The sequence below is a fragment of the Protopterus annectens genome, chromosome 5.part0 (assembly GCF_019279795.1).
Source record: "Protopterus annectens isolate FY-2018-M chromosome 5.part0, PAN1.0, whole genome shotgun sequence".
Taxonomy (NCBI): Eukaryota; Metazoa; Chordata; order Ceratodontiformes; family Protopteridae; genus Protopterus; species Protopterus annectens.
In genome coordinates, this window is record NC_056735.1 from 264,208,851 (window position 1) to 264,232,259 (window position 23,409).

Sequence of the window (23,409 nt, forward strand, 5' to 3'; positions counted from 1 at the left end):
CAGATGATATAACAATGTCATTTGGTCTTGATAAATGTGCAAAAGCAACATTTAAAGCAGGAAAACTGCGGCACCAAGAAAACATCAGTTTGGGACATGAATGTGATATAAAAGAACTTGAGCAAGAGGGAGTGTATAAATATTTGGGAATTGATGAAAGATCAACAATAAAACATAAACAAATGCGAATAAAACTCATCTCTTTCTCACTTCCAAGGTTTAAGCCATAGGAAGGAGTACTTTAGAAGACTTAAATTAATTCTGAAAACAGCATTGACATCTAGGAACAAAATCCAAGCTATAAACCAATTTGCTCTTCCTGTCCTAACTTACAGTTTTGGATTGACTGGCCCCAAAAGGTGTTTGATCGATTAGATAGGAAAACAAGAAGGATGTTTCATGCTCACCAAATGATTTATAAAACATCAGTGCATACCAAGATTATAATATTCCCTGTTCCGAAAGACAGATGGGCCTCCTTGAAATTGATTACATGTACAGACCTGCAATTCTGGGACTCCACACATATCTGCTGACCTCACAAGACCCAAATTTAGTGAAAGTTTTGAAACATGAGAATAAATCTAAGATGACTTCCCTGCTTAGGCTAGCAGAATCATATGGACGTCAAGCAGGAATGGAAATCAAACCATAACTGGATAAAAACCAGGCAGCAACTGAATGTGCCAAAAAACAAAATAAAGAGTATAAGGTGAAGGACCAGACGAGAAGGCAAGAAATGTGGAAAATGCATAAATATAGTTGCAAGTATAGAAAACATCTGGAAGAAACTCATGTTGATCAGTAACAAACGCAGGAATGGTTAAGGAGAGGCAAATTCAAACCAAAAGGTGAAAGGTTAATATTGGCAGCAGAAGATAGTGGGCTACGTACACTTTGGTTTACAAAGTCCATTGAACATGTGGGAGAAACACAAATGTAGGTTTTGTAAAACAGAACTGGAAACAGTTGCACAACTCATTGCTGGTTGTGACATACTGATGACAAAAGGACAGTATACTGAAAGGCAAAATAATGTGATGAGACTGTTGCACTGGGGATTGTGAAAACGTTATGGTATTGAAGTGACTGGAAACATGAGCCACAAGGCATCATAAAAAAAATTATGAAGCCTACATTATATGACATCATTCACTACCAACAGTTCAAAAGATGGATACTAGAAAACCAGATATAGTGGTCCAAGAAAAGAAGACAAAAGTAACATTGATAATTGAAATCACCACACACAGTGACTACAATGTCCTGAGTACAGAGAGACACAAAGTCATAAAATAGCAGGATTTGCAAGCAGAAACGACAGCATTGTGGAAGAAAGATACTCTGATAGTTACAATAGTAGTAGGAGCAACGGGTCTTGTAAGAAAAAAAAAAAAAGTCTACAATCATATTTATATATGCTACCAATACATGTAACTGCGTACGAATTGCAGGAGTTATTACTGGGCACATTGCGGGTGCTATGAAGAGCACTTTTGGCAGACAGAGTGTGAAACAATACTAATTTCATGAACTTTAATCGTACTTTGACTTAGGAATGGGGTCCATTCCCATCATAGTATTAGAAACCAAAAAGATCTGGAGAAAAAAAAAAAAGGATAGAAACTATTTGTTAGTTACTAACATAAATAAATATGGACAGATTCCTCAAGACTGTACATGTTAAACCTGTCTTTAAGGGAATGGAGACTAGGACAAATCCAGAGTCATACATATCCATAAGTTTAGTTTCATGTTGTGGAAAAATGGAGGTGGTCATATTGGGTAAACTGCCTGAATTGAAAAGGTTGGGAACTTAAACCATATATCAGAATGCATATGTTGAAAATAGATTTACTACTACCTGTAACATGATGTTCTACAACAATACAGAACTAACTCAAAAAAACAGGCCACCCTTGTGGAATCGCATCATCATTTAACAGAAGGAAGAAAATCATGGCAGAAATTAGGAGGTGCAGCATCCAGTAGGATAAAAGCACTCCCATCAAACTCAACAAAACTCAGAGGATAAATATATTCTACCAAAGCCAAATTTTATGTAAATTTGGCTTCCCAGGCCAAACACAACCACAAGGCATTCTTTATCTATGTTTGCAACCTCAAAGGCAACACACAATTGTGTGCAGAGCCCATTGTAAATGGACCTACCTATACTGAGCCAAAATACATTTCAAACCTTCTGGCCAATAAATTCAGCTCCAACTTTACCCCTCTCTCTCCGTCAACATTCCCTCAGGAAATACTGTTAAATATAACTTCCTCCTGCTATCACTAGGGAACAGGTCCTTAATGCTCTCTCTCCAAGGCCAAGAACACTGCATCAGTGGGCCCAGACAATGTCCCAGGATGCCTTCTAAATAGCATGAAACATGATCTATAATGCTCTCTGGAATTACTATTCAAATGTAGCCTCCAAACAAACTTTGGCCCTCATGAATGGAGAACAGCAACAGTCATCCCTCAGCACAAAGGTGGGCCATCTACACAAACCTCAGAAGCTATGACCCATAAGTCTCATATACAAAGACATGGAAAATTGTCACAGAAATGATCACTAATGACAGGAAACCCCCAAACACTGGACCCAACCCAATTTAGTTTCATCAAGGGTAGGTCATGCCTGCTCAACCTGGTGAACTTCTTTGAGAAGGTTACCAAAGCAATGGATGAGGGCAAAATGGTTGACACTGCCTACCTTAACCTGGCCAAGGCATATGACACAACCCCCCACTTGGATTTGTTGATAAACTTAAAAGAGGTTGGGTACAAACCCTTATGCCACCCTATGGACAGCCAACTGGGTCTCAGACAGGACCCAGGAAGTTAGAATTGGGAAGTACACCTCTACAAAGAGGCCAGTCACATTGCGGAGTCCCTCAGGGATCAGTCCTATGATTGCTCCTTTTTGGCATTTACTTCACTGAAGTCAAGGCCAACATCAGTGGCCTCTGGATGACTAAATTTTCAGATGATTGCATATTAGGAGCTGTCATTGAATCACCCACCGGCACAAATGTTTTCCAGGAAGGGCTGACACAAACAACTGGTACCATTGCCATGGACTAAAACTAAATGCCAAAAAATGCATAATATCTTTGGGAAGTCGTCCACCCCTGGTAAATACCATAATAACAACACATCCCTAAGAGCTGACCCAGTAGTCAGTGACTTGGGGCCTACGGCAGTGAGGAAATCATTCTATGTTGTGCAACTTACAAAGATATGGCATCTAGGTCCAAGGAAGTCATGGTTCCACTGTATTCAACATTCATCAGACCCTATCATTCAGTACAATGCCCCTTTGGTATGTACCTAACCAGGCATATTCAACAATTGGAATGTCCACAGAAGTTTCTCACTAAAAGAAAACAGGGTGTAAGTAACATGTCCTATGCAGACTGCCTCAAGGCCCTATCACTGTATTTTGTCTCCTACAGGCTGAGGGGAGATCTGTGCCTGGTATACAAGGCACTGTCAGACCCCACTCTGATGGAACCCTGCATATCCGCAAAACAAACAGCATCAGAATTACTCATTCTAAGGACTTAAACCTTGCCTGTGATATGAAAACAAAAATGAAGCAGGCAACCAGGCTTCACACAAATATTTAATAAATTAAGCTCTTTCATCCGAAAATACAAAGGACTTCATCAGAATAACCACTAAATCTAAAATCAGAAGGGAGAGGTTTTTATCAACTGAAGTGGGTATTTATACTGTAATTTGGGTACCTGTCAAATCTTTGAACGGTCAAAATTCTGAATGTTATATGGTCGAGACCAAACGTTCGAAATTTTGAGTGCTCGAAGATAGACTTTCAACGGCACCGTACAGTGCAGATAGGGAGAATTTCCATTTTCTGCACTGAAGTGTGGTCCCGGAGTTGGTATATTTAAGTAGGGGGGGGTGTGGAGGTGCAGTGGGGCTTGCCCCCCTGCCTACACTGTTAAAGTGTTTTTTTTTTCTGTTTTCTTTTTTTTTTTATCCAAATGTCGAACATTTGGTCTCGACCATGTAATGTTCAACATTTTGGATGTTCGAACATTTAACATAGACCCTGTAATTTATATAGATTAAACTTCAGCATTTCATAGGGTCATACACAAAACACAGATCAATAAATTAGAAATGGCTACTGATGTACTCTTGTTAAGATGGATAGCTGTATGGCGTACAAATGGCATGCCAAGTATCATACAGCAACTGGACAGGCGAAATTTGAGGTTACAGTCAGGGTGTCCCACAGGTCTTTACCCTAGGCCCGTACTTTGTTTAGATTGTATCTTTCAGATCTTTTTCATCTGATGTGTTCTACAGTCTGCATGCAGGTAACATGAAAATGGGTAAACTGATTACATATGTTACTGACAGGGCATGCCTGCAAAACAATTTAACTAAACTGACCATTTGGGCCACAGGAGAAAAACATGCTGATAAATGCATCAAAAACTAGGCATACGACATTTGGGAGACATAAAACTGAAAGGTGAATGGTCAATACAGCACACAGTGATTGAAACTGTAGATTCACTTAAGGACCTTTGTGTTTTTCTAATCATATTAACCAATTAATGTCAGCTATAGAACTATAGGTTGTATAAATAGATTTGTAATGTCTACGAAATCAGAAATGATGAAATCATTGTTAGTTACGTTAGATCCAAATTTGAGTATGGAAATATTACAAGAAAAGCATGAATAAGTAATCTGGAAACAGTACAGTGGAAATATTCCAAGGGCATCTATGGATGTGAACACAGAAGTTATCATGAAAGACTAAAATATCTGAACTTGTACAGTATCTCGTACAGATATTTAAGAGGAGACCTTATTAGGTATATAATGCATTTAGAGAACTACTTGTGGGAATGTTTGGGGTTATCAAAAAGTAGTAGAGAATGATCAAGACAACCTATGTAGAAGTTTCAGTAGGAATGAGAAAGTACAGTTGTGTACACTTACCATAAATGTAGATGTTAGAGTGTCTTCACTGTTGCAGTCATCACATTTGGGTCATCCCTCGGCCAACCTGAATAACAGAGACTTGATATTTCTGCGTCGGCTGCTATCACTTGAGGACCGACGTCAGATAACAGCAACCTATTGCCGTACAGAAATCTGGGAATGGCAACCTTTATAGTTAGTTGTGGTGTTTAGTTCTGAAAATCTGATTATAGTACAATATCACACAAGTGCTTTGTTTGAAGATCTTCATCAGGCTACAAACGTGTCATATCTGATGACAAACAGGGCGGTGCGTATCAACAAGAGGGCATAACCCAGGCTGAACCTGAAGGCACAATCTCATAAATGGGCCTCGACAAGAGGGCGTAACCAAGGCTGAACCTGAAGGCACATAATTTCATTTGTTTGTAGCCTGATGATCTTCAAGCAAAGCACTTAAGTGTGATATTGTATTATAATCAGATTTTCAGGACACCCTTTGGGAAATGTATACGAACAGCTATATTCTACAAGAACCAGTCTACATCATCTCTTCTACAAAATGAGGAAAATATCTGGTGTTTCATTAACTTTACAACCCTTGATCGCTATTTTCAGCACTACAGCTGGCACTGTTTCCTGCTTTAATCTCGGAGCAGGGAAACCAAACACCATGACTAACTATAAGGGTTGCCATTCCCAGAATTCTGCATGGCAATAGGTTGCTATTGCAGTCTTGTTGAGCTTCTGCTGCCTTAGTGGCGAAAGCTCATCAATCACAGCAGAATATGGAGATCAGCTGTTCTAGTCAGTGTGTTTGGATTGTTTTTGAAAATGAGTGTCATTCACCTGTCTGAAAAGGCTGGAAGCCAATAAGCTTGTCTGATGAAGTTCCTGTATTGTTTTAAACTTGGGACAAAAGCGCTTACAAGCTTTCACTGCTGTTCTGAATAAAACGTTTGCCTGCAACTGATGCGAGCCATCTTTTTGGAGTTAACAGTTACATTCACCCCAGAGGTGCTTCAAGAACTATTAAGTTAGGGAACTGTTCAAGAGGTTCCACAGCCTCAAAAGGGAAAAGGGATTTATTCAAGAATGTTTCTGGTGCCCAGAAGGGAGGGTCTTTGGAGACCCCATTCTGGATCTTTCACATCTAAATACCTTTCTGAAAATTCCTTCCTTTCGCATGTTCTCTCTTCAGACCTTGTTTCCTTTACTTCTTCCTCATGCTTTCATAGCTTCTGTAGATATCAAAGATGCATACCTTCTCATAACTATTCATCTCCTTTTCAAGAAACATTTATGTTTCTCTGCTGCTTCCTGGCATTTTCAGTTCTTTGCTTTGCCTATTGGCCTCTTGACTCCCCCAAGGGTCTTCAAATGCCTAGCTCCTGTGATTGCTTTCTGCAGGCTTCAAGGCATCCAGGTTTTTCCTTACCTAGAGTATCTCCTCTTTCAAGCATCCTCTCGAGAGAGCTTACAGCAAAATATTTTGCCATTACTCTTGCAAAGTCTGGGGTTCATAATAAACTTCTTCTCAAGATCATGTTTTCCTAGAGTTCATGATTCAGACAGTGCCTTTGCTGGGACCCCTGTCTTCGTCAAAGGCCTTGACTCTCATTTCCTTCTTTGAAACTCTTCTTCCTTTGACCACTGTCACAGCCAGATAGTTTTTGAGACTTATGGGGTTGATGGCATCCACCATCCCTTTGTTACCTCTAGCCAAACTCCAAATGAGGAAATTTGAGTGGTTCCTGAAATCAGTCTGGCAACAAGTGCATCCTCTAGAATTTACATTTCCTCCTCTTCCCTGTCTAAAGATGAACTTTATTGGTGGATTCAGCAGTTGTCTCTGAACCCAGGCCTTCCCTTCCATCCACCTCTTCAATCTCAAGAACTGTTCAGACGCCTCAGAGGTAGGTTGCTGAGCAGCCTTTGGCACAATTAAATTGCAGGGGATCTGGTCTGCTGTTCAGCAGGAGCACCTCAACATCAAAGAGAGGAGAGCGCTTCTGCTGGTACTTCAGGCCATCTAGCCTCTTTTCTCTCTAGGGCCTCTCAAAGTGTTTACAGACAACACCACAGTCCTGTGGTATGTAAACAAATGGGGGGAACAAAATATTACCTTCTTTGCAGGATTGCTTTCATGGTATAGGGATTGTGGTTCAGTATCATGTGACTCTTCAGGTTGATATTCCCTCAGGTCAAAACTTTGTGACCGATACGCTGATCAGGTCCTTGAATCAATCCCATGAATGGATATTTTACAGGGATGTGTTTCTGGACATTGTCCACAAATGAGGTACTCCTCAAATAAATCTGTTTGCCTCCCTTCTGAACAGACAACTTCCTCAATTTTTTGCTAGAGGCCCAGGTCCTCTGGTTTGGAAGGTGGACACCCTCTCATTTTCTTGAAAGGGGATATTTATTTATGCATCCCCTCCCCTCCTTCCCCCTCATTCCGAAAGTTTTGTTCAAGATTCAACAGTAGAAACCCAAAATCTTGCTGGTGACTCCATGTTGGTTAAGACAGCACTGGTTTCCTGTTCTTCAATTAGTCAAGGGCAATCATCACAATGTGGACCTGCGCACAAGACAAAGGATCCTTAAATCCATCCCCACCTGTTCACTCTTCAACTGACTCTCTGGATGATTGGATTCTGATTCCTTATAGACACATTTCTGAGGACATGCTTAGGGTTCTGCAGGAGGCCAGGAAACCTAATACTAGGAAATCCTACTTATCCAAATGGAAGAGGTTTTCTGTCTAGAGTCTTTCATGTAACCTGGATCCAGTCTCAGTGGACATTATTGTGGTTCTGGTCTTGTGTGAATTGCTCAATGCTGGGTTGGCTAATTTCCTCTAAGTTCCATCTGTCAGCTATCTCTGTTTTGTCTGCCTTTATCTCCTCCTTTAGCTTCTAGGTTTGAGGCGAAACAATTTCTAAAAGACGTCCTTCACATCCTTCCAGAAAGCCTGTTCCTCCTCCCTGGGATCTTAATTTTGTTTTGGAAAAATTGACCGTCTCCTTTTGCACCTGTGGGTTCAGCTTTTTTGCTAAACTGTTCTTGGAAAACTGTTTTGTTGTTATCCCTTACTAGAGCCAGATGTGTGTCTGAGCTTCAAGTCTTTATGGCTTGTCCTCCTGTTTTGGTTATTCATAAGGACCATGTGTCCTTGCATACTAATCCTTCTTTTATGCCCAAGGTGGTGAATGAGTTGTCACCTATCAATCTATTCATTTGCCTACTTTTTTCCCTTCCCCAAAATCTGCTAGTGAGATGGTACTACTCGCCTTGGATGTGCATAGACAACTCAGATTTTATTTGGATAAGACTAAGGCTATCAGGAAACCTGATCAGGTTTTTGTTTCTTTTCATCCCAGGTCGTTGGGATTGGCTGTTTCCAAGCAGACAATTTCTTCTTGGATTTCTGAAGCTATTTTGTTGCATTTCTCATGGAAAGGCCTTTCCTTCTTTAATTAAGGCTCATTCCTTTGGGGCTGTGGCTTCTTCTGGTGCTTTTTTCAAGGGTTTGGACACTAATTCCATTCTTGAGACAGCTACCTGGATTTCTGTGCATACTTTCACCAAACACTATAATTTGGATGGAATTTCCAGAGCAGCTGGTTTTGCTAGGGCCATCCTTCATGGCTTTCTAGAGAGCTCTACTTGTCCTTCCTCCTCCCAAGTTTCTTCCTGAGCTTTGGCACTCTCATTGATGTTAGGAATACTACAACAGTAGAATGGAAGGATATAGTATAGTTACGTAAAATCTTACCATAATGATAGATGTCCTTCTCTTCATTGTTGCCGTATTCAATCCCTCTCTCCTACCCCTCTGGTACTTTTGTGTCTTGTGGATGAACTGTGTACGTCTTTCTTTTCCCTAGGTTGGAGTTCCAACTGGGGCATTCAGTTCTGATGATGGTAAATATGGATGTGACTTTTATGCCCTACATGTGCAAGGAGCATATGTACGGCATACCTTAAGCAGTAAAAGGATTTGGTATACTGGCTGTACATTGGGCCACCATTGGTGAGGAATCCTTCATGTTAGGAATTCTCCAACACTGAAGAGAAGGACATCCATTGTTATGGTAAGTTTTTACAGAACTATACTTTTACCATTAGCTTCCAGAAATCAGTTCCGACACTTTTACAGGACCATATTTTCTTTGCAGGCTTAAGAACATCCCCATGCTGGCATCTCTGCCTGTCCCCAAGGCCGTGAGTCTTACGGTCTTTTTTCAGTCACCACCAGGGACTTGATCAGGGTCCTTGGGTTCATGGCTTCCACCATTCTCATGCTTCCTCTGGCCAGGCTCCACATGAGAAAGCTACAGTGGTACCTCAAGTCAGTGTGGCTCCAACATTGACACCCTCCTCCTGGACGTCTCCGTCCCCATCCTTTCATGTCTCAAGCTCGAGCTTCAGTGGTGGATTTATCAACTTTCTCTCAACCACATGGCCTGCGGCCTCTTCATCAGAGGTAGGACATCAGCATAATGGAGATGAGGGGCTCTGCTCTTAGTTCTTTAGGCTTTTCATTCTTTCAATCCTGTGCTCATCAAAAGTTTCACAGAAAATACCACAGTGATGTGGTATGTCAGCAAGTTAGGGGGGGTACAAGGTCCTATCTTCTTTGCATACTCTTCAGGTCTGTGATTTAACTGTCCATTATCAAGTGACAGTTAAGGCAGTTTGCATTCCCTCAGAGCACAATGTAGTGGCAGACTCTGAGCAGGTCAAGCACACAATCTCAAAAATGGATACTTCACAGAGATGTGTTTCCTAGACATTGTCCATTGGTGGGGTATTCCTCGGGTACATCTTTTTGCCTCCACTCTGAACAGACAACTTCCTTTGTTCTGTCCCACAGTCCCAAGTCCTTTGCTTTGAAAGTGATCACCCTGTCTTTACCTTGGAAGGGGATGTTTCTGTATACCTTCCCTCCCCCTTTCTGTGCTACCACAATTCTTGCACAAGATCAGACAAGACTCTCCCAAAATCTTGCTATGCCTCCTTTTTGGCCCAGACAGCATTGGTTGCCCCTTCTTTATCACTTGGCAAGGGGCAGTCACCACAAGTTACCTTACCTGGTGGATCCTCCCACACAAGACAGGGGATCACTTATCCATCTTGTCCACTCTTCAGCTGACATTGGGTGATAGGGTTTTGATTTCTTTTAGGCACTTTTCCAAGGAACATGTTTCGAGTCATGCTGGAGACCAGGAAACCCACTACCAGGAAGTCATATATTTCCAAATAGAAGTGATCTGTCTGGTGCCTCTCTCACCATCAGGATCCCATCTCTGTGGAGGTTTCTCAGGTTCTCTCTTATTTGTGTGATCTCCATCCTGGGTTAGCATTATTCTTTAGTGAAAGCTCACATCAGCAGTATTTGCTTGTCTGCCCTTGACTCCTCCTCTGGCTCTAAATTTGAGATCAAGCAATGTCTTAAAGAAATCCTTCATACTGGATCTCACAGGAAGCCCATTACGCCTTCCTGGGACCTCAATTTTGTACTTGAAAAATTGACTCTGGTTCCTCTTGAGCCTGCTTCTTCAGCTTCCTCACAACGTTGTACTTGGAAGACTGTTGTTCTTTTGGCTCTCACTTCAACCAAGAGGGTGTCTGAACTTGAGGCTCTCATGGCTGTCCCTCCTTTCTTACTTTTCCACAGAGAGTGCGTCTTCGTAGTAACCCTTCTTTTATGCTTAAGGTGGTCATTAGGTTTTCCCTTAATCAGTCTATCTGCCTTCCTTTTTTTCCTCCTTCACAGTCTGCCAGTGAGAAGGTTCTTCATACCTTGGATTTGCATAGACAGCTCAGATATTATTTGGATATAATTAAGGACATTTGCAAATCTGAGCAGCTTTCTGTTTACATTCATCCCAGGTCCTTGGGATTGTCTGTTTCCAAGCAAACAATTTTTTCCTGGATTTTCAAGGCCTTTTCTTTTTATTTTCATGGTAAATGTTTTCATTAAAGACTCATTCCACCAGGGCTGTTGCCTACTCTGGTGCTTGTTTCAAGGAGCTTGATACCAGTTGTGTCCTTGAAGCTGCTACTTGCTTCTCTGTTCATACCTTGATGAAGCATTATAATTGGATGTCATTTCCAGGGGCAGAGCTGGCTTTCCATGGCTATCCTGCATGGATTTCTGGAGGGTTCTTCTATGCAGTCATCCTTCCAGGTTTCCTCTTGAGCTTTTTTTTTTACTCTCCCACAGATTACAGATACTGCAACAGTGATATGAAAGGACATAGTACAGTTATGTAAAATCTTACCATAACAGTAGATGTCCTTTTCACTGTTGCAGTATTTGCTCCCTCCCTCCTGGCCCCTCAGCTCTGACCTCTTTCTTGTCTTCCTGGTCAAGGGACTCCTTTTTCTCCTCCAGGATGTGCAGGTTTTCCTTGTCACTAGGGCATTCTGTTCCTCCTAGAACTTTTTCAGTTCTGAGTGAGTGCATCCTTACATCACCTTTATGCTATATGCCTTGCCCAGGGAGGTTGTTGGGTTATCCTTAGCAGCGGATCCATTAGATTATGAATACAGCAGAAGTGAAAAACAGGACATCTACTGTTATGGTAAGATTTTACACAATTGTACTTCTCCACAGTAAGTGTCGAGGCTGTTTTTTAAAAATATCTAAACTAGTGCTTGCGTTAATGTAACTTGGTAGTCTAGACCATGCCATCAGCTACTCTCTGAGAACCAGATGTTCTTCGTGTTCCACTGTTGCAGTCATCACATTTGGGTTATCCTTGCCAGGGTAGCCCTTGGCCGGCCTGAATACCAGAGACTAAGTATTTCTGCGTTGTTGCGCAATCACAGCAGAATACGGAGATCAGCTGTAATAGTCGGTGTGTTTGGATTGTTTTTGAAAACGAACGTCATTCACCTGTCCAAAAAGTGTGGAAGCCAATAAGCTTGTCTGATGAAGTTCCTGTATTGTTTTAAACTTGGGACGAAAGCGCTTACAAGATTTCACTGCTGTTCTGAATAAAACATTTGCCTGCAACTGGTGCGAGCCATCTTTTTGGATTTATTAGTTTGTTTACCTTTCTGGCCTTTGATGAATGTAGCTGTTCCCGCAATGGCTGAGGAATGCCCATGAAGGGAGGAAGGGATTTCCAAACCATGAAATACCCTTGCTAAACTATGGAAAGAACCCATAAGTCTTGTGTTATGTTTTTCCAACGTGGAAGAAACACATAAGGATGAAGGGAAAGAGGAAGGAGGCTGTCAGAAAAGTGGCTGTCAGAAAAGTGGCAAGACACTACCTGGATTGTCAAGAAAGAGCTGCTTCTGACCAGGAGAAGCCCAAGTAGTCTTAGGCGGAGGAGCCCTCCTATCCATTTCCTTACTTTTAGGAGGAGGATGGGCATGTCTTCGAACAAAAGCTGGTTTGGAAGGATAATTCCTTTGGAACTTAGGCACAGGTGAAACCAAAAGATGTTTTCAAGTCCTATAACTCCTTGCCTTTCTCCTGCAAGGACTTAAATCATCATCACCACCGTTATCCAAGGGAGCATCCATCAACTTAGCTTTTATGTCATCTGGCAGGGGTTGAAGCCTTAGCCAGAATTCCTCTTTAATACAGATCCTGAAGCAGCAGCCCAAGATGAAGCTTCTGCTGCATCATAGCTGCACTTGATAAAATGGTGAGCTACCTGAGAGGAAGCCCCTAACAAAGACAAAGCTGAAGTTTTCCCCTAAGAATCTGGAAGGTCAGAAACCATGTGAATAGACTGGGAAAGGGGAGCCAAGACATATCTAGTCATGAGTTTGGTAATTAGCATGAAAGGCAAGGGTGGCAGAAGTATAGACCTTCTTTCCCAGTCTTTCCATAGTCCTACTTTCCTTATCTGAAGGAAGTTTAGTGGGCAGTAATTTAGAAGGCTTATCTGAGGCCACAGATGACACTGAAGGGTCAGCAGATGAAGACTTGTAAAGAAAGTTTCAATCTTCACGAACCTTGTAAAAACGGTCAGGCTCCATAGGAGCAGAGGGCGAAGAATCCGGAACCGGAGAAGCTGAAGAGAAAGCATACAATAAAGCAGGCAAAACTGGAGGAACAGCAGGTGATGGAGACTCCATTTGCAGAAGCTCATATTTCTTTTGAACATCACAAACTTGGGAGAAACCACTTGAAATACTTCCTTCAATTAGCAGTTGTATCTCCAAAAGTAATCTCCTCAATAGGAGTTTCTGGACTAATAGACTCCTCTTCAGGAGATGCATAGATAGAAAGGAATCTGGGTGGGAAAAGCCAAGGATTCCTCATCTGAAGAAACCTCATCAGATGAATCCTGGTCCCTAACTCTCTTTTGAGGGAAGATGTCCAAACAGGAGCAGAGACAGAGACAACCGAAGGAGGTTTCAAAGCCATAAGGGCATTAAATAAGCCCTGGGTAAAACTCTGCCACTCACTTTGAGGGACCCTGGGTGAAGAAACATGCTTTGTTTTTTGCTTTTTCTACATGGATGTCTGCCTTATGAAATGTGGAAGGACCCAACGTTGGCCTACACTCAATAATAGTTGGTGGAATTTCCTCCCGCACCAGAATTTGCGGAACCCCCTCAGGACCTTCTGTAATAAGTCTTGGTTCCCACTGACCATCTGAAACAGATGCCTGCAATGCTTCTGAGGAAATGGCTATTGTCAGATCCATGGCGGCCTCTGAAACAGCTCCAACCGAGGAATCTGATCCCAGAACTAGCTGATCCTCTGGGCTTTTGTCAGCCTTGAGAGAAATGTACGATGTGGGAGGCACAGTAGAAGAGTCCAACCTTGTTTTTCTGGCTTTTCTCTTCAGTGAAGACTCATCAGGCCTACACGTTCCCTCCATAGCATCTTTCGCTAAAAGTTTGAGACCATGATTTTCCAAGTAAATAGAGAGAGAGGAAAGATGACTTTGTCAAGTGTTAGGCACAAAAGTCTGAGAAATGCTCCAAGGTTTGTGATCGTAAGCCCTAAGCAAAACAATCACTGCTCGTGACGATCTTTATGTGGAATTTGTCTTCCACGCTGGCATCTGCTTTTCTGGATGGCATATAAAAAACCCACAGCAAAAAGCAGAAGTAAATAAGAAAACCCCAATGGGGTTACCTGAATGGCTTGATATACGAGGAAACAACTCGGGCGAACAGACTGATGATCCAAGATGACGCTTGGATTGGTGACAGAGAAATTCTGAGGAAGGAACATCTGAATATTGCTTTTATGCCTACAACTGCGAGAGGCATAGGGATGAAGTATGGCATAACTGAGGTAGTAAAAGGCTTTGGTATAGTGGCTGGATATTGGGCCACCCTTGGTGGGGAATCCCTCATGTTAGTAATACTGCAACAGTAGAACAGGACATCCCCAGACTCTGCAACAGGGAAACAATAAACTGGAGATCCTGAAGCAGAGCTTCGGTGGAAGAAGCTTGAATGAGCAGATGATCCAAATAAGAAAAGATATGAATTCCTCTCATCCTGCAAAAGGCAATCACAGGAGGGAGGCATTTGGTAAATAATCTTGGGGCAGCAGAGAGGCCAAAGGACAAAGCAGAGAGTAGAAAAGTCAAGGAAGAAACAGAGAAATGTAAACATTTCCAGAAAAAGGGATGGATAGGAATATGAAGGTAGGCATCCTTGAGAAAGTACAGTTGTGTACACTTATCATAAATGTAGATGTTAGAGTGTATTCACTGTTGCAGTCATCACCTGTGGGCTATCCCTGCTGTGGTAGCCCTCGGCCAGCCCGAATACCAGAGTCAATGTTTTTCTGTGTTGGCTGCTGTCACCTGTAGTCTGATGTCAGGTCATCAGTGCTATAAAAGCAAGGCAGCCGATGCCATTACATCAGTCTTTCTTGCCGTGCCAGACTAGAAAGGCCCGGGGTAGAAGAGGAAAAAGAATCTGAAGAGAGAACATTTGAAAGGAAGGAATCTTGAGAAAAGTGTTGAGCTGGAAAAGATTCACAATTGGTCTCTAAGTGCCCTTCATTCTGGAAGAAAATCCTCTCCTTACCTGGGCAAGGACACAGCTTGAATGGTGCCCTGGACCAAAAGAGAACAGAGCACCTCTGGTAAAAGAGGAAGTTGCTCCCAAGGAGGTTGAGGGAAGCCTAAAAATGGAGAAAGGGATTTCCAAACCATGAAATATCCCTGTTGGATAACTGACAGAACCCAATAGTCTGTTGTGATCTTTAACCAATTTGGAAGAGATGGGAAAAAATGAAGGGATAAGGGAACCTGGCTGAGTGAAAGGGGAAACAAACGGAACCCAGCTTTTCCTTAAAATTATGGAGGTAATGGCTTGAGCAGACTTACCAGAAGACACATGTCTAGAAGCCCTTTATTCCCTTAAATGGAGGGTGATACTGCCTGTGAATAAAAGCAGATATGGAGGGAGTAATTCCTCTGAAACTTAGGAACAGGAGAAACAAATAGGCTTCAAATCCTGCAATACTTTACCCTTAACCTGGACAGACTCGAAAAGTTCAGCAGCAGCATCAAAAAGATTTTTATTATCCAAAGGAGCATTCAAAATTCTGGTCCTAATGTTATCAGACAAAGCCTGAAGATGAAACCAAGAGTAACACTTCATAACAGAAATTAAAGTTATGTACTCACAATAACTACACATTTATGTTGTCCCTTTTTCATTCTTCCTCAACTGATGGGTCTCTGATCCAACTTGGCCATGTTTACCAGAGTTTCGAATCCAAATCTTGAGCTCCTCCCTTTACCCATAATGCCCCAGTCATCACCCAATACAACAATTTGAGTTTGTTGCCAGATTACCAATAGAAAGAACTAATCTCAGGCTAAGATAAAAGGAAGGTTAACAGAAAAGACTGGGGCTCAAATCTGGAACAGAGGTTCCTCAACAATGCTAAGGATATGCCAGGAGATAAAGGGAAGGGGAAGCAGAGTGGGAAGTTGAGGATGAATGAAAATGGACAACATAGATGCATAGTCATGGTGAGTACATAACTATAATATCTGATGCCCTTTTCATTCTTTCCTCAACTGGTGGGACAGAGTCCCCAAGTATGTGACCTTGTGTAGCCTTCAAGGAAGGATATTCCGAAGTACTGCAGAACTGAAGGCAGCCCTGCTTCTGGAAGTCAAATCCAATTTGTAATAAGTAATAAAAGTATGACCATTAGACCACGTAGCTAGAAGTTCTATACTGGAATGCGGATGATGTAGCTATGGCTCAGATGGAGTGTGCTTTAGCGGGTCTGGGCAAAGACAAACCTCGTTGACTGTAAACAAGGGATATACAGTCTGTAAGCCATCTGGCTAAGGTAACTTTAGAAACTGGTTTACCCAGTTTTAGGGGAGAATGAGAAAAGGTCCCTCTTTCTGAAATCTTTTGGTCTATGGAGATAAAAACAAAGCTATCTATGTACTTCCAAGAGATGAAGCATGTATTCACCTTTATTAGCAACACTGGGAAAGACAATAGGCAAATTAATAACTTTGTTAATATCCACTTCAGAGGCTACTCTAGACAGGAAGGATAGATTGGTTCGTAAGGTAAAGAAGAGTTGTGTAAAATTTTACCATAACCATATATGTCCTTCTCTTCCATGTTACAGTATTCATTTGGTGTGGGATTTTCCACTTCAGGCGATCTGACGTCGGCTCCTATACAAAAGCTTTTGCCTGGCTGCTTGTAGGTGCATGGGACGTCACACACAGGACCATAAACTAGGGACCATAAATGTGATGTTGGCACGCACAGACCTCAGAACTTGAAGCCCAGAGGAGTGACTTGTCAGGAGAAAGTACAGTTGTGTACACTTACCATAAATGTAGATGTTAGAGTGTATTCACTGTTGCAGTCATTACATTTGGGTAATCTGCTGGCAGGTTGCCCTCAGTCGGCCTGAATAGCAAAGTCTTGGGTCCTGCGTCGTTTGCTCTCTTTTCTTCCATGACGTCAAGTAATCAGGGATATAAAACATGCAGTCAACGCCATTTTAATCAGTTTTTCTTGCCGCAGATGTCAGGTGCCCTCCAAATGTCTAACTGTTTGAGCCAATCTTCATTTTCTCCTGGAGAGCACTGTGCTTTGGCTGTAAGCAGCCCCTCCCCCCACCACCACCACACATCTTCCACTTTCTCTTATTCCCTTCTGTTAGCAAATAGTATCCATAACTGATCAATACTGTGTGTTTGTTTATTTAAACTATACCACAGTAGCCTACTGATACAAGGTTATCCTGGTTTTCCACCTGAGAAATTAAGACAAGACTTACAGTTTCAGAGCAGTCCTTGGTGAATTGTGATTGTCCTTAACACATACTTGTCTTGCTTTGTGATTGTTTCCAGCCCCTCATACAAGAACCTAACAGGGTCTCTACCCGCTTCGCTCCCCACCCTGCCCCCTATTCCCTCCCACCCCCAGTGGTCCCACCTTTATTGCACTCAAACCCCTCCCATCTTTCCAATATTCAACCACAGCGCTAACCCAACACTACCTCCTCAACTGACATGTACAAGCATACCTTTCCTTTGCTCACTGCATGCACTCTTCCTTGCATATCTTACATCCTACCAAAGCTCCATCATTCCCCCACTCAACCACTACCACTGTACTACTACTCACACCACCACCCATGTCTCACCCATACTCAGCTCCCCTCCCACCAGCTCAAGAACCATCCCTATGCACCCCCCACATATTCTACCAACTATATTACTCAAACGTAAAGCATCCCTACAACTTAACATAGTAACCCTCCCACCATACCTATTACCCACAGAGAACAATCATAAAATTTCCCTTATAAAAAAACACATTCAAAAACTGAGAAAACTAATAATCTCATGCATATCAAAACTAGCCCTAAGTGGAGACATCCACCCCAACCCTGGCCCTACCATCTCCAACCCCAATCCTCATAATCAGACTAGAAATCACAACTTCTCCCATATTACGGCCAATAGAAAGCCAAGTGACTTCCTTCTACTAAGCCTAAATATTAGAAGTATATCCAACAAAGTCCATGAACTCCATGCCACCATAGACTTATACTCCCCAGATATAGTCATCCTGACAGAAACCTGGCTAAAACCTCACATTACCAGTGAGCAAGTATTCCCTACAGGTTACAGCATACTAAGAGTAGACCGGCTAAACAAAAAGGAGGTGGTGTAGTTATAATATTTAAACAACATCTAAACATCCAGATCTTAAAATCATCAACTCCACAAATAGGCAATGAAGAAATAATATATACCAACCTCAAAATTAACCGAAACAAAGCCATCAACATACCTGGATGCTACTTCCCACCTGGCCAAAACATCCCTCCACTAGAAAACGTCCTCAGCTGGTCTACCCACCATCTCCCCCAAGAAACTATCATCTTAGGTGATTTCAATATTGACTGGCAATCCTGTTCTGGCAACAATCCAACCCATCATGTACACCTTCATGGCTTCACCCAACTAGTCCAGTCACCAACAAGGATAAATAAAAACTCCAGCAAGCACTCTACCCTGGATTGGATACTAGTCAGTAAGAACCCCCAGTCATATACAACAGGCTGCTTATCAGATAGCCTCAGTGATCACTCCCCAACATTCCTACTCAAAAAATACCTGTACCAAGCTAAACCTGTCATCTATTGTCAAATACGTAAAAAAATAAACTTTAACCCACTCACATTCATCTCATCCCTCAAAGAATGTAACTGGCATGCTCTAAAGTACCTCAGTCTAGATAACGCAGTTGAATCTTTTAATACTACCTTCCTGAACATCCTTAATTACCATGCCCCCATAAGATTTTCCAGAACCAAAGCACAACCCTCCCCCATGGGTACAGAAAACCACTAAGTCAGAAATGAAAAACAGGGATAAAGCCTGGGAGCACTGGCGCAAAACCAAAACCCCTGCAGCTAGACAGAAATTCCTAGAACTACGCAATAAGAGTCAAAAAGCTAATAAAACGGGACAAATTCCAATACTACCAGTCTGCCCTAGACTCCTCACAGCACAGCCCCAAACAATTATGGTCCTCCATAAACTCCATCCTTCACCCAGGTAAAGTCAGTACCCCTCCTCCTAACATCCCTCACTCCTCAGAAAATATTGCTACCTCATTCAACACACACTTCACCCAAACCATACTATCACTAGCTAAACAACACAACCCCCCTCCCCTCCAACCCACACCTTCAACTAGTAATCTCCCCACTGCCTTCTCTTTTTCTCCTGTACCTACCTCTAACATAAAAAAACTCTTAACTAAACTTAAACCCACCATATTAGCAGCAGACAACCTCCCAAGTGAATACCTACAAATCGCAGCTGATGCTCTGGCCTACCCAGTATCCATCTTGATTAACCAATCTCTGTCAGAAAGTTACGTTCCCACATTGTGGAAAGTCTCACATATAATTCCCCTCCACAAAGGCAGACCCTCTGCAGAACTAACCAATTACCGCCCCATAGCTATTCTCTCTCCACTCTCCAAAATACTAGAGAGATGCATACACTCTCAGGTCTCACACTACCTCCTTTCCAGTGCTCAGCATGGTTTCCGACCAAACCATAGCACCACCACTGCCTTACTCTCCTTTACAAATACTATCCTTCAGCATAAAAACAATGGCTATCTCTCCTCTGCTACTTTCCTAGACCTATCTAAAGCATTTGACATGATCCCACACAAACAACTTATCTCTGTCCTCAATAACCTATCCTTCTCACAATCAGTCACCAACTGGTTTCAGAGTTACCTGTCTGACCGCCAACAATCCGTTGTATGGCAGAATGACATATCTCCCCAACTACCTGTCTCCATAGGGGTTCCCCAAGGATCCATCCTTGGACCCCTACTTTTTTCTGTTTACACCAATAATCTAGCCTCTGCCACCAAACATGGCACACTCATCCAATACGCAGATGACTCCACCATCATCTGCTCAGCCCAGTCCCTACCCAAACTGCAAAAAGTCACACAGGAAGCCTTTTCCTCTGTTGAAACATGGTTATCAGATGCCCAATTAATACTCAACCCAAACAAAACTAAACTACTCATCTTCCAACCCACCAAACATACTCAAAACAACTCTCACTAACATCACAGCAAAAGAAAACACCACTATATACCCAACGGAACACACCAAATTGCTAGGAGTGGAAATAGACAAACTAAAATTTGACATTCACATATCCATGACCATAAAAAAAGTCCACAAAAAACTAGGAGCATTATACAGAAATAAACAATTTCTCACCAAAGCAGCAAAGATTTCAATAGCAAATTCCCACCTTATCTCCACCCTACTTTATGCCTCTCCAGTATATACCAACCTAAGGCAATGTGATCTAAACAAGCTAGAAACCTGCTACAACAAAATCGCAAAATTCGCCACAGGGGCATCCTACTGTAGTCACCACTGTCTCTCACTTGCTGAACTGGGCTGGCTTGAACTCCACCTCCTTCAGTGGTATCAACTCTCACTCACCCACAAACTAGTAAACCATTCACTAAATGTCCCATCCCTCCAGAATCTACTCCAACCCTATCGCACCACCAGACCACTAAGATCCAGCAACAAAAATCACTTGCAGATCACTAAAGCCAATAACTCTGCTAATGAAGCACTATTCTCTTGCGCCATAGCCAAATTATGGAACTCACTCCCACCCACAATTACCTCTGTACCATCATGCACCAGCTTCAAAACTTTATTAAAAGCACACATAAAAACATGCTGGCTATTGTCCTTGCAACTCCCACTCTAATATCATCCACCCCATCCAACTACTGCCTTTCTTTCACCTCCACTAACTACCTTGATGATAGCAAGCTCAGATGCTCATAAGCCTAGTACTTATTATACAGCAGGAACTTCTCATTGTTACATTTGTTAATGCCTGTTATGTACTTCACAGATAAAGATTCTAGTTGTCTACTGATGTACTATGTTCTTCATCTGTAAATATGCTGTAAGTAATTTATATGTTAAATTGTTAATCACTATGTAATCCAATGTAACTACTGTCTGTTTATTTTACTGTGGAGCTTTTCTCCCCGGGCCTCTGCTGAAAATGGACCCACGTCCAGTCAGACACTCCCGGTTAACAAATTTAAATAAATAAATAAATAAAAAATGGGGAGCAATATATATAATCTCCATGCAATTTAGAACACAAAAAATATACCTCCAACTAAAAGCAAATACACCAAAAAGGCTTTTGAGCATAGCAAATAGGGGGCTGCCAGGTGGGTAACCAGGACTGCAACAGTGAATACACTCGAACATTTACATTTATGGTAAGTGTACATAACTGTACTATGTTCTTCATGTTTCACTGTTGCAGTCATTACATTTGGGTAGAATCCCAAAGCTATGGTTGGGAGGATAGAATTATACAGCATTAGGAGCAGCTATAAGGCCCTGCAGGCCAGCAATGGCAAAGCCTGCTCTGGACTTAGAGAAGAGAGGTAAATGGTAATGTTTGGTGAACGTATGAACTGAGCTCCAAGTAGCAGCCTCTAGAATGTCTCTGGTAGGAACTCCTCTGAGAAAGGCTGCAGAAGTAGATGCAGCCCAGCTGGAATGGGATCGGATACCCTTGGGGACAGGTTTATCATGGTGCATGTAGCAGAAACGAATACAATGGCTTATCCATTTTGAAATAGTCTGCTTTGAAATAGCCTTTCCCTCTGCCCTTGCAGCAAATGCCACCACTAATTGCTCAGATTTTCTTAGAGATTTTGTCTTGTTTAAGTAGAATCTTAGTTGTCTGTGTGCATCCACTGAATGCAGAATCCGCTCCCCTTTGTTCTGTGGATTTGGGAAAAAAGTTGGCAGATGAATGGTCTGATTAAGAGCCACACTGGATACCACCTTAGGCATAAAGGATGGATTGGTCCTGAGGGCCACCCTGTCTGGATAAAAGATAATGGAAGGCTCCACTGCCATGAGGGCCTGTAGTTCTGAAATCCTTCTCGTTGAAGTGACTGCTAAAAGAAAAGCGGTCTTCCAAGAGAGAAATTTTATGTCTGCAGTACCAGCTGATTCAAAAGGAGGTATGGTGAGTTTTTCCAGCACAAAATTGAGGTCCCATGCAGGAGTTGGTGCTCTCCTGGCAGGCCTCAAATTTTTGGCCCCTCTGAGGTACTGCTTTAGCAGGGGATGTGAAAAGAGAGGAGGCTCTGTGTTGTAATGAGCCAAAATGGCAGAGGCATGGATTTTTATAGAAGAAAAATATTGGCCCTTATGAAGCATCTCAGTTAAATATTGCAGAATCTGAGGAATATTGGGCATTGCTATGTTTATTCCTTGTGCTTGGTTCCAGGCACAGAATCTTTTCCATTTATCAGCATAAGATTTTCTAGTACTGGGCCTTCTAGCCTCCAAAATGACATCCATCACAGGTTTACTGAGATGCGACTGGTGAAATTAGTTGATTAGCCATGCTGCAAGATTCAGAGTTTGAAGCAGTGTGTGCAAAATTTGATAGTTCTGCTGAGACAGTAGATAAGGTGTCTGAGGCAGGTACCACGGAGGAAGGTGTGACCTATTGCGTAGGAGCAGGTACCAGTGTTGGTGAGGCCAGTCTGGAGCAATCAGAATCATTTTTGGTTTTTCCTGTCTGACTTTTAGTAAAACCTTGGAGAGCAGAGGCAGAGGGGGAAAGGCATAGACTGATTTTTTCCAGCTGAAGGACACAACATCCACTTTCCAAGTCTTTTTGTGATGAATTGTTGTGCAGAATTTGTCCAACTGATAGTTTTGGGGAGAGGCAAAAAGATCTATGTATGAGCTCCTCCATTTTCGTGTCAACATGCTGAAGATTTGTGGGTCCAGTTTCAATTCGTGTGGGTCCATAAGATTTTTGCTTAGTCTGTCTGCCAGAGTATTTTGCTTTCCTGGCAGGAATTGAGCTTGTAGATGTATTTGGTAAGTCAAGGCTGTGTTCCACAAGGCCATGGCTAGTCTGCAAATGGGGTAGGAGTGGGTAACCCCTGCTTGTTTATGTACCACATAACTGTGGTGTTGTCCATCTTTATCAGTAGTTGTCCTGGATGAATAAAGTCTTTGAAGACTGTCAGAGCATTCTGTACACTTAGCATTTCTTTCTGGTTGATATGTAGGTGCATTTGATTCGGGCTCCATTCACCCTGAATGCATCTCCCTGCCAGATGCCCCCCCCCCCCAAGCATAATCTAACGTGTCTGTAGTCAGGGTCTGGGTGGCAGGGGGTGGAATGAATGACACTCCCTTCTTTTGGTGACAGGCCTCTGCCCACCATAGGAACTCCTGTTGCAGGCAAGGAATGATAGGAATCATTGTTTCCAGGCTGTGACAATGTTTACTCTAAGTTTTTTAGGTACCACTGAAGTTTCCTCATATGCAGTCTTGCATATTAAATTAGTAGAATGCAGGAAGCTATGAACCCCAAG